This window comes from Canis aureus, chromosome 21 (genome assembly GCF_053574225.1).
Source record: "Canis aureus isolate CA01 chromosome 21, VMU_Caureus_v.1.0, whole genome shotgun sequence".
NCBI classification, from domain to species: Eukaryota; Metazoa; Chordata; class Mammalia; order Carnivora; family Canidae; genus Canis; species Canis aureus.
In genome coordinates, this window is record NC_135631.1 from 17,225,501 (window position 1) to 17,237,071 (window position 11,571).

The window sequence follows — 11,571 nt, forward strand, 5'->3', positions numbered from 1 at the left end:
ACCTAGGTCGTGCTGTTCCACTCTGCCAGAAGCATCTGTCTGACCCCTCTCTCTGCCTATTGAAGCTCTAACCATCCCTCTAGACACAAACTGAAACCCCAGCTCTGTCTGCTAACCTGCCCATCACTCCATTTACTCGGGAGCAGCCTCTCCCTCTTTTCAAATCCTGAATTAATCATTTTCTTATAAATTACTTGGCAATCAGTTAGATCCTGCCTGACGGCCTCTCTCCTCTTGTGCTTTGAAGGGCTATTTAAATCTCATTATTAAAACATTTATACTTTTTTTTCTCACGTCCTTAAATAGATGCATAAAGCAGCACATGGCTTAATGCAGACTTAATTAAAGTCAAGTGAAGTGGTCTTATTTATTTCACAAGGCTTGCTTATTATATTCAGCCAACTTTTGACCTAGAAAAATGGCACTTCCCATCGTCCAACCTAATAGTTCTATGGGAAGGAACTTGTTGGCTCTGGAGGCCTTTCCCTCCTTCGGGTTCCAGGGAAGAACATGCACGATGGGTCCTGGAAAGGAGCTTGCACACTGTGTCTTCTGCTCTCGTCCTAAACCTCAGAGGCCCCAGCACCCCGAAACTCTACACCACCAGAGGAGTGTTGACAGGTATCAGGAAAGAGAACTGTTTCTGGAACATCAGCTCCTTCCAAACTTCCTACCAAGGCTTTCCCTCTCATCCCAAACGAGGAATGTCTCCAAAGATCCAGCAGAAAGACAAAAGAAAACCAAAAAGGGGGAAAAGTGATATTTGCAGAGCATCCGTTGTGTGCCGGGCCCTGGGGCCGAGCACTGCTTGCACACCTGCCCACTCAAGCCTCCCAGACAGTCTTCAGAGGTGGGTGCTCATTTTCCAGAGAAGGAAGCAGGCTTGCAGACATGAAGTGGCATGCCCAAGGTCACTCAGCAGCAAGTACCAGGGTCCCTTTGTCTGGGACATCCAAGCCTCTCGCTGACTCCTGACAACCGCCTTGCCCAGTGGGTATAGTCTCCGTCCCACAGACGTGGAAGCAGGCCCCCCCAAAGACGGTGAACCTCACCTCTCCCATCACGCAGAGAATCACAGGCAGGGGAGCCTCCATGGGGCACTGAGTCATCCTGCTCAGTCCAGCCAGCTTGGCACAGTCAAGCTGGCGACGGGATGCTCGTGAGCTTTACCACTATCATCTTAAAGATGATTATTCAGTTATTGCAGCTAATTAAGTCTTGAACGCTGGCCAGCGCAGCTTCCAGCTCAGAGAGGAAGTGCAGGAGCTCGAGCTCGGCTTCCCCTCCGGTTTCTCTCTCTCTTGCTGGAGCAGTGGAGCTCAGGGCCTGAAAGGGTGAGGAGTAAGGGGAGCTCAAGGGAGGGTGCTCAGCCTCCCCTCCCACCACCCATTAGGGAAACCGGGGGTCCGGTGTCCACCACAGAAAAAAAAAATTCTCTGACCTTTTCTCGGGAGTGGGCAGCCTGTTCTCTGCAGGCCCAGCAGGGAAGAGCCTGGAACTGGCCGGAAGCCTGGGTTTCAGGCCAGGAGCAGGGCGTTGCAACCTGGCTTGGTAGCTGCGGGGGTCTGGACAATCCCCTCTTCGCTCACCTGCAAGCCGTGAAACAGAGCTTGCGCTACAATCTGGAGGCTCCATGGCCCAGGGCCCTGCCCGCCTAACACGGGAGCCAGGGCCACAGGGAGCTATCGAGATTTTAATTGTAATTACTTATAAATTAACTTGATTACACATTCAGTTCCTCTGTCACCCTGGCCACATGCAAGGAGGTCTCTAGGGCTACTTATATGGGATAGGCAGCTACAGAACATCTCCGTCCCCATGGAAAGTTCTACTGGACAGCACTGCCCCGTGATTAGGAGCGTGAGCACCCATGTTCGACTCACAGAGGCGAATCCCAGCACCACAGCTACTGGCAGTCTTGGGCAAATTATTCCATCTCCTTATCCTCAGTTTTCCCATCTATAAAATGGGGAAGCATGGGGCCAAGCTCCCGGAGTTGTTATATAGACCAAAATGAGAAGTACATGTGAGACAAGGAGAATGTCAAATAATGGTAAGGGAACATTTCTCTCCTGTTAAGAATGAGATTCTGGGCAGCCCCAGTGGTGCAGCGGTTTAGTGCCGCCTGCAGCCTAGAGCGTGATCCTGGAGACCCTGGATCAAGTCCCACGTCGGGCTCCCTGCATGGAGCCTGCTTCTCCCTCTGCCTGTGTCTCTGCCTCTCTCTCTCTCTCTCTCTCTCTCTGTATGTGTCTCAATAAATAAATAAATTAATTAATTAATTAATTAACTGCATATCCTTAAAAAAAAAAAAGAGATTCCACGAGGGGAGCAACCCTAATGCCCTCACTCTGTGCCAGACACTGTTCTACACATTCACTGAATCTCCACAACAACCCCATTATTCCCGTCTCCGTGATGAGAAAGGTGAAGCACAGAGAGGGTCGGTAACTTTTCCAAAGTCACGCAGCCAGGGGGCAGTGGGGTCAGGAGAACCCAGAACGTCTGACCCCAGCCTAGTGGGAGAGATGTCCCCCTTCACTCGCCCACATCCCAACTCAGGTGAAGGAAGCAGGAAGAGGACAAAGCCCCTTTGTTCCCAAGGCCTGTCTCTCTCTCCCGCTCTGTCACCTGCTTCCAGGGGGAGAAGGCTGCAGGCCACCCTCTCAGGGGGCTCAGGGAGCAGGGAGTGTGGGGGGCCACGGGAGGGGGCGCAGAGAGGGGCCTGCCGCACGGTGGGGGGCCGTGACCAGGGCGTTGGTGCCTCTGCACGCCTCCCACGCGGCTCCTGCCCGGTCTGCTCAGGCTGCCGGGGCAGATTCCACGGACTGGGGGATTCAAATGACAGAAATTTATTTTTTCTGCTTTGAAGGCCAGAAGCCGGAGGAAGTCGGGGTGTCAGCGGGCTCGGCTCTTTCTGAGACCTCTATTCTTGGCTAGGGGCGGGGGTGGCTGACCTCCTGGGTCTTCCCTCCACAGGTGTCTGTGTCCAAATATCTCCTGCGTGTGAGGACGGGCATACTGGGTTCGAGCCCACCCTCAGCGACCCCATTGTCTTACTTACCTCTCCCGAGACCCCATCTCCTCACGTTCTGAGGCCTGGGGCGTTAGGGCTCCAACATGTGGATTTGGGAGCGAGGGGGGACATGATTCAGCCCGTGTGACACACCCTGTCTCGCTCAGGAGCCTGACAGCCGTTGGCGTTACGGATCACGGGGCCTCCCTTCACAGTTAAACAGTCCACTAATCTGTCATGTCTGTTTGGCTGTCTTGCCCCTTCCCACCACGGAACCTTCACAGATGCTGTTTCCTTTTGCCGAGGATGCCTCCCCGTCCCCACTTGTCCTGCTCAGTCCTTGCTCCTCCTTCCTCTTCAGAGAAACCTCCCCTACATCCCAAAGCCAAGTCCTGTTCCTTGGTTATTTGCTCTGACAGCACCACCATCCTGTCTGGTACCCGTGGGATATTCAGAGAAGTTGGGGGACCCCCGCTCCCACAGACTGTCAGTGCCTTGAGGCCAGGTACCAAGTCCTTTACACCCCCAGTGCCTAGCAGAGTATACGGCACAGAGTAGATGCCCCATAAATACCTGTTGAAAACGATGAATATCACCTCCTCTCAACAGCCTCACTTAACATGCCTCTCCCGCTGAGATCCAGGCTCCCTTTCTTCTCTTTGTTCCCATGACAGGTTTTATTTTATCTCAGCACATTTTACGCTGAGCCGTTCTAGTTATATCTGTCATCGTCTCTCGACTCTGAGCCTTTGGAGCTAAGGCTCGAGTCCTATTCATGTTTCTACCCCAGGAGCCCAGCCCACAAGCTGGTACAGAGTGAGCAACCCATTGTGAACCCAGAACAAGAGTGGAGAGTGGACATGCATCCTGGTGGTGAGATTTCCCCCCCTCCCCTGCCCCCAATAGGATTCAGATAGCCAAAAATGCTTTTCTGGAGAACCAAGGGTAACAATCAGGGCTCTCACATAACTAAAACATTGAGGTGGCCTTCAGGCCCGGTTGGGTCCAGGGGCTTGCACACAGTAGCATTGGGATGCAGTCTCTGTTCTATCCATACTGTGCTTTGCTATATTAGCCATAGGCAGATTTTTCTCCCTGGACCTATGAGCTTCCAGAAGGTCAGAGCCCATAGCCTCCTCCCTGTGAGTCCTGTGAAAAGAGAGATTCTATCCCCCAAGGGTTCAAATGAAAGTTCACAAGCTGTGAAGCTGTCACAGTAGCCTGGAAGTATTGATACTGTGAATGGTCAGGCCCTGGAGCTGGACACAGAGTCAGCCCTGCTGAACCTATAGATTTAGGGCTGGCTCAGAAAACCAAGAGACAGGAAAATGGATTCTGGGTAGACAAGACACCCCACTTTCACCCTGACAGGACTTCACCACCCCATTCACCGGTGCTCCCAGGAGGCTGTCAGACATGTGGCTGCAGACACAGGGCGGTACTTCCCACTCCCAGGCCTCTGAGATGTAACTTCAGTGAAGTGCCGCCTGGCTTCTCAGGCCTGGCGGACTGCAAGCCGGAGACCCCCAGACCACAATTCCCCGGGGACAAAGGTGGCACCACCCGTCCCCACCGAGCTCCTCACACAGGGCCCCAAGGAGAGGCACTTAGCCTCGATGTGTGCTTCCTGTTGCTTCCTACCAAGAAGTCACTGGCCTTGGCTCCCTTCCTGGCCTTGCTATTTTTCCTAGCTCCTCTGAAGGAGGCAGCAGGACTGGAAAGGGTGACGGGCACTGGGGGTTATTCTGTATGTTAGTAAATTGAACACCAAAAAAAAATAAATTAAAAAAAAAAAAAAAAAAAAGAAAGCGTTCTCCAATAAGTCCAGCAGTTCAGGCCCTATCGCCTGGTTGGTTAGAGACCCCCTCATGTTCAGAGAATGAATTTTTTTTTTTTTTTTTTTTTTTTAGTTTGTTGGACGGTGGATGAATCCATTCTCTAGGTACCCTCAAGACTCTCTAGGTCCTTGTCTCCTACATTTTACTATCTTAGGCTCCAGATTATGGGTAAGAATGGAAAGCTCTTCAGTTTGCCCTGAAATCTGCCTCCCAGTCCTCTATTAGCATAACAATGACAGATTTAGCACAGCTGATTTTAATCAGGCACTAACCCTAATTTAGGCACTGAGCAAGCACTCACCCAACCTTCCCAGCAGCCCCCCTGGCCAGTCTGGGCGCTGTGATCACCTGCAATTTATAGTTAAGAAAACCAAGGCTTGGAAGTAATTTGCCCAAAGCACACAGCCAGTCCGTGGCAGAGCCAGAACTCAAGGGAGTGACCCTGACCCCTATGTTCTAGGCCTCTGTGAGCAAGGACCCTCCGGTCCATCCACACCAATGCTCTCCTTCTCCTGTAACATGGCACATCTTTACTCGTGCTGCTTACTCTGTGGGAATAGGGTCCTCCCTCCTCTCCTCTGTGTGGACCAATGGCAGGAAATGGAGGGGGCAGTGCTAGGCTACATCGCTTCACCCATTAACCCCCAAATCTCAGGGGCTTATTACAATTAAGATTCACTTCTGTTCATGTCACAAAGACCACTGTGAGTCAAGTAGCCTTCCTCTACCTTAGAGATGGCATCCAACAGGGGACAAGGGAACACTAGCTCTTAACGGCCTCTGCCTAGAAGAGACACATGTCATTTCTGCCTACATTTCATTGACCACCACCACCCCCAACCAAGAGTGTGTGAACATTTGATGAACACGCCCTGTCTTTGCCATAAATTTGTCACACAGCTTCTGTCAAGGGGCACGGAAATGGTAAAGATAGCCAGCCAGCACAGATGGGAGCAGGGGCGAAAGCAAAAGGTAGTGGAGAAGTGGGGATGGTAGGATTTAGGGACCAACCAAAGTACCTCCAATTCTGAACCCCAGTTCGGGGCGGGGCCATGTTTCTACCGTCTTGGGTATTGCTCAGAAGTCAGCCACCCCTTAAACTTGGCCAGGACTCCTATCTAGGTTTGGGGCTGCTAATGACAGGATTTGACCTGAATCAAGGAAACAATGTAATAAGAATAACAAACCCTGACTTTCCAAACTTTAGCATTTACAAATCCTACTCACAGCCAAAATCTCATTTGACCTTCACAATGACCTTGTGACGTGAGTCTGTTATGTCCATTGTCTGGTAAGGAAATGCAGAGAAGGATGAGGTAACCGACCCAGGTCACACAAAGCCTGTGCGTGCCAGGGTACTTCTCAGCGCCAGCTTTCTGGGTCCACACGCAGGGCTCTTCTCCAGCTCAGCGGCCTCCCGTGCAAATCTCTTTGCGAACTGACCATGCAAAAATGGACATTGGCAGGACTCGGACTCAAGAGCGTGGGTGCTCCAGCCACCAGAGAAATGCAGGTGCTGGAGGCAGAGAGCCTGTGTGTGGATCCCACCTCTACCACCTGCTAACTGGGTGAGAAATGGCAAGTTAATCCCTCTGGGCTCCCCGTCCTCACCTGGAAAACGAGGATGAACAGCACCTAACCCATAAGGCTGTGGTGGAAGTTTAATGAAATAAGGAATATTGAATGCTTAGCACAAGGCCTTGCTCAACATTAGAGCTTCGTAGACACTGAATAAACACAACATCAGTATTCCATCCCTCCTCCCCCGGGGCACGATCACATGTCACTACATTCCACCCTGGGCTTCGGCCACAGAACAATCTGACCCCCTAACCCAGCTGCACATGCCACTTCCTACAAGAAGAGAACATTCTTTTTAAACACACACACACAAAAAAAAAAAAAAAAAAAAACAGGGCCTCAGTCAGTTAAGCATCTGACTCTTGATTTCAGCTCAGGGCACGATCTCAGGGAGGTGGGATCAAGCCCCGTGTGGGGCTCCATGCGCAGTAGGGAGTCTGCCGGAGATTCTCTCCCTCTCTCTCTGTCCCTTCCCCCCACCTCCCTCTCCTCTCTCTCTCTAAAATAAATAAATCTTAAAAAAAAAAAAAAAACACTTTAGGTGTGATTGACATACAAAATGACATACGCATTTAAACAATACAACTTGATGAGTTTGGAAATAAGTGTACACCCATGAGATCAACACTACAACCTACATAAGCCATAAACACATCCATCTCCTGCAGAAGCTTTCTCCCTCCTCATTTGGTGCGTGTGTGTGATGAGAACACTTAATACAAGATCTACCCTCTCGGCACGTGTTTAAGCATGCAACAGAGTATCACCAGCTATAGGTACTGCGCCACACAGTAGATCTCTAGGGTTTACTGACCTCATATAATCTAAACTTTGTACTCCTTGATGAACACTTCCCCCTTTCTCCCCACCCCACAGCCACCCCACCACACACCATTCTACTCTCTGCTTCTGTGAGTTTGACTCTTTTAGATTCCTCATGTGAGGGATACCGTGTAGTATTGTCCTTCAGTGTCTAACTTACTCACTTAGCAAACCATCCTCCAGGTTCATCCCTGTGGCGGCAGAGGAAAAATCTCCTTCTTTTTTAAGGCTGAATAATATCCATTGTACAGGGGGTCCCTGGGTGGCTCAGCGGTTTAGCACCTGCCTTCGGCCCAGGGCGTGATCCTGGAGTCCCGGGATCGATCGAGTCCCACGTCGGGCTCTCTGCATGGAGCCTGCTTCTCCCTCTGCCTGTGTCTCTGCCTCTCTGTGTGTGTCTCATGAATAAATAAAATCTTTTTTTAAAAAATCCATTGTACACATATATAATATTTTTTTTTTCAAGATTTATTTATTTAGGGATCCCTGGGTGGCGCAGTGGTTTGGCGCCTGCCTTTGGCCCAGGGCACGATCCTGGAGACCCGGGATCGAATCCCACATCAGGCTCCCGGTGCATGGAGCCTGCTTCTCCCTCTGCCTGTGTCTCTGCCTCTCTCTCTCTCTCTCTCTCTCTCTGTGACTATCATAAATAAATAAAAAAAAAATTTAAAAAAAAAAAAAAAGATTTATTTATTTACTTGAGAAAGACAGAGAGAGCACACACAAGGGGAAGGGCAGAGGGAGAGGGAGAGAATCTCAAGCAGACTCCATGCTGAGCACAGAGCCCAATGCAGGGCTTGATCTCACAACCCTGAGACCATGTCCTGAGCCAAAAGCAAGGGTCAAATGCTTAACAGACTAACCCACTCAGGCGCCCCATATACCACATTTTCTTTATCCATTCGCCCATCGATGGACACTTCAGTTGCATCTCTATTTTGGCTCTTGTGAATAAGGCTGCAAATGAACATAGGGCTTCAGATAGCTCTTTGAGATCCTGATTTCAGTTCCTTTGGCTCCATACCCAGAAGTGGGATTGCTAAATCATATAATAGTTCTCTGTTTAACTTTTGAGGAACCTCCCTACCATTTTCTTTGTCTGGGGATCAGCACTGGCCATTGACGCCAAGCCCTGGGCCTTCATTTCAGTTTTACTGCTACCCAGGGGCCATTTCAAGGGTTTGTCTCCAAGCGTCCTTTTTAGGACATGCTAGGGTTTGTCTCCAAGCGTCCCTTTTAGGACAGTGGTTCTTGAAAAGAAAGTGAGGGTGCATGGAAGAGGAAAGTGCATCTGAGGATAGCTCAGGGAGCCACGAGACTGTAAGAGTTGCAAAAGTCCCACAGGTGATTCTTACATGTGCCTCGACCCCATACTGTTAGGGACCCACGGACTGAGGCAAAGATCCAGAAACAAGAAATGAGGGGAAAGGGGAACCAGGACAATCCTGTCTGTTTGCACCAGCACCAAGAATGCATGTGAGCTGTTGCTTCCAAGGAGTTTCTGTTCTGCCTTGTGGATGAGCCAATGTTTTGTTCCTGACACAATTCTCCAGCCAGTAAACCCAGGAACAGGAAAGCTAAAAAATGGCCTTTCCTAAAAATTAGTAAAGCAAACCCCAAGAAGGGACTTGTATCAAGAATACATAAAGAACTCTGGCAATTCAGAAAAGGTTTGAAATAGACATTTCTCCAAAGAAGATTACAAAAGACCAATGTGCAAATAAAAGGATGCTCAACATCATAAGCCATGAGGGAAATGCCTAGCAAAACCACAAACACATACCACTTTAAACCCACTAGGACGGCTAGAAGCAAGAAGACAGGTGTTGGCAAGGATGCAGAGAACCCAAAACCCTCACAACACTGGAAAATGGTGTAATTGCCCGGGAAACAATCTGGAAGTTTCCCAAAAGGCTAAATATCAAATTCACATATGACCCAGCAATTCTACTCCTTGACATAAACCCAGCAGAAATGGGGATGCCTGGGTGGCTCAGAGGTTGAGCGTCTGTCTTCAGCTCAGGGTGTGATCCCAGAGGTCCAGGATCGAGTCCCACATCGGGCTCCTTACAGGGAGCCTGCTTCTCCCTCTGCCTGTGTCTTTGCCTCTCTCTGTGTGTCTCTCATGAATAAATAAATAAAATATTTTTTAAACCAGCAGAAATGAACCCTATGTCACACAAAAGCATGCATACGTGTGTTCATGAGCATTACTGATAACAACCAAAAAATGAAGGTAGTCCAAGTGCCTCTCAAATACAATGTCGTAGAGCCGTACAGAGGATACTACTTGACAAGAACAAAGAATGGAGCGCTGACATATGCTGTAACACGGATGAACCTTGAAAATTAAGCTAAGTGAAAGAAGCCAGTTCCTTGGTTTCTCTGTCTCTTTTTTTCTTCCTTTGCTCCTTTGTTTTGTTTCTTAAATTCTACATGCGAGTGAAATCATATGGTGTTTGTCTTTCCCTGCCTGACGTATTTCACTTAGCACAATACTCTCTAGCTCCATCCACGTTGTTGCAAATGGCAAGATTTCCTTCTTTCATATGGCTGAACAATATTCGTGTGTGCGTGTGTGTGTGTATGACATCGATACATCTATGCCACCACCATCTATGGTGTCTTTATCCATTCATCTTTCCATGGACACTAGGGCTGTCTACATAGTTTGGCTATCATAAATAATGCTGCAATAAGCATAGGGGTGCATGTAACCCTTTGAATTCCTGTTTTGGTATCCTTTCGGTAAATACTCAGTAGTGTAATTACTGGATCATAGGGTAATTCTATTTTTAACTTTTTGAGGAACCTCTGTACCATTTTCCAGAGTGTCTGCACCAGTCTGCATTTCCACCAGCAGTGCAAGAGGGTTCCCTTTTCTCCACATCCTCATCCACACTTGTCTTTTTCCTACCAGCCATTCTGACTGGTGTGAGGTGCTATCTTGTTGTAGCTTTGATTTGCATTTCCCTGATGATGAGTGGTGTTGAGCATCTTTCCTTATGTCTGTTGGCCGTCCGGATGCCTTCTTTGGAGAAATGTCTGTTTCAGGTCTTCTGCCCATTTTGTAATTGTATTATTTGTTTTTTGGATGTTGAGTTGTATCGGTTCTTTATATATTTTGGATACTAACCTTTTCTTGGATATGTCAAGTATCTTCTTGCAAGTATCATCTCCCATTCAGTAGGTTGCCTTTTAGTTTTGTTGTTTCTTTCACTGTGCAGAAGCTCTTCATTTTGATGTCCTAATAGTTTATTTTTGCTTTTGTTTCCCTTGCTTCAGGAGACATATCTAGAAAAATGTTGCTGTGGCTGATGTCAGAGAAATTACTGCCCATGCTCTCTTCCAGGGTTTTTATGGCTTCAGGTCTCACATTCAGGTCTTTAATCATTTTTGTATATGGTGTAGCAAGGTGGTCCAGTTTCATTCTTTTGCATGTAGCTGTCCAACTTTCCCAACACCATTTGTTGAAGACACTGAGAATGGCAGCATTTTTGCTACGAACATCTCTTGAATGTGCTGGGAGCTGGATTACACACTTTCCTTGTACATACCATAGACTGTCTACACTCGCAGTCATTCTACATGCTCCCCTCTTCAGGAGGCTCTGATAGGGAGCTGAAGATGTGTAGGAGGAATCCTACCCTTACAGAAGATGCCTTTTGCTTTTGGGGGATGGCAGAGGCAAAGAATTAGTGGACAACTGGCCTAAAACAGATCAGAGGAGGTCTGAAGAAAAGAGCAAGGATGAGGTCATGGCAGGGCTCAGGAAAGCAGATTCTCTTGCCAATTCCCAGCCAGTGAGAAGGCTTAAGTCTGCCTTCCCAGGTCCAGCCACTTCTCGCTCCATGTTCTAGTTATTATTGGGGTAACAAATTATCCCAAAACTTAGCAAGCTTGCAACAGCCATTTTAATAGGCACCTGAATTCCATGGGTCAGGGATTTGGACAGAGCACAGTGTGGCTGGGTGACCAGAGGGATGATCTGTTTCTATTCCATGATCTCTGAGGCCTCAGTTGGGTAGATTTGGAAGCAGGGCATGATTTGACAGCTGGAGGCTGGAATTTTCTGGCCCCCATTCCCTCACATGTCAGATGCCTTCCCTGGCTAGACTCAAGATGGGCTAAATACAGCATGCCTACATGAGGCTCCCCGTGAAGCTTGGTTTCCTCGGAACATGGCAGCCTCAGGGTAGGAAGCAGTCTTCCGAGGTGGTCCAGTGCTTCATGCACCAGTGTTCTAGCACGTCAGGCAGAAGCTGCATCACCATTTATGCTTCAGCCTAGGAAGTCCGAAGTGTCCTCCCCACA

At 48.8% G+C, this 11,571-nt stretch overlaps 1 long non-coding RNA gene across 1 annotated transcript; it reads right to left on the reverse strand.

The window, feature by feature from the left end:
• Nucleotides 1-254: 254 nt before the first annotated feature.
• LOC144293384 (uncharacterized) lies at nt 255-5,484 on the reverse strand. Its single transcript, XR_013360662.1, has 3 exons — nt 5,402-5,484; nt 1,442-1,589; nt 255-1,326 (listed from the first exon to the last, which is right to left on the reverse strand). It is a non-coding gene; the product is annotated as an uncharacterized LOC144293384 (long non-coding RNA).
• Nucleotides 5,485-11,571: the final 6,087 nt, after the last annotated feature.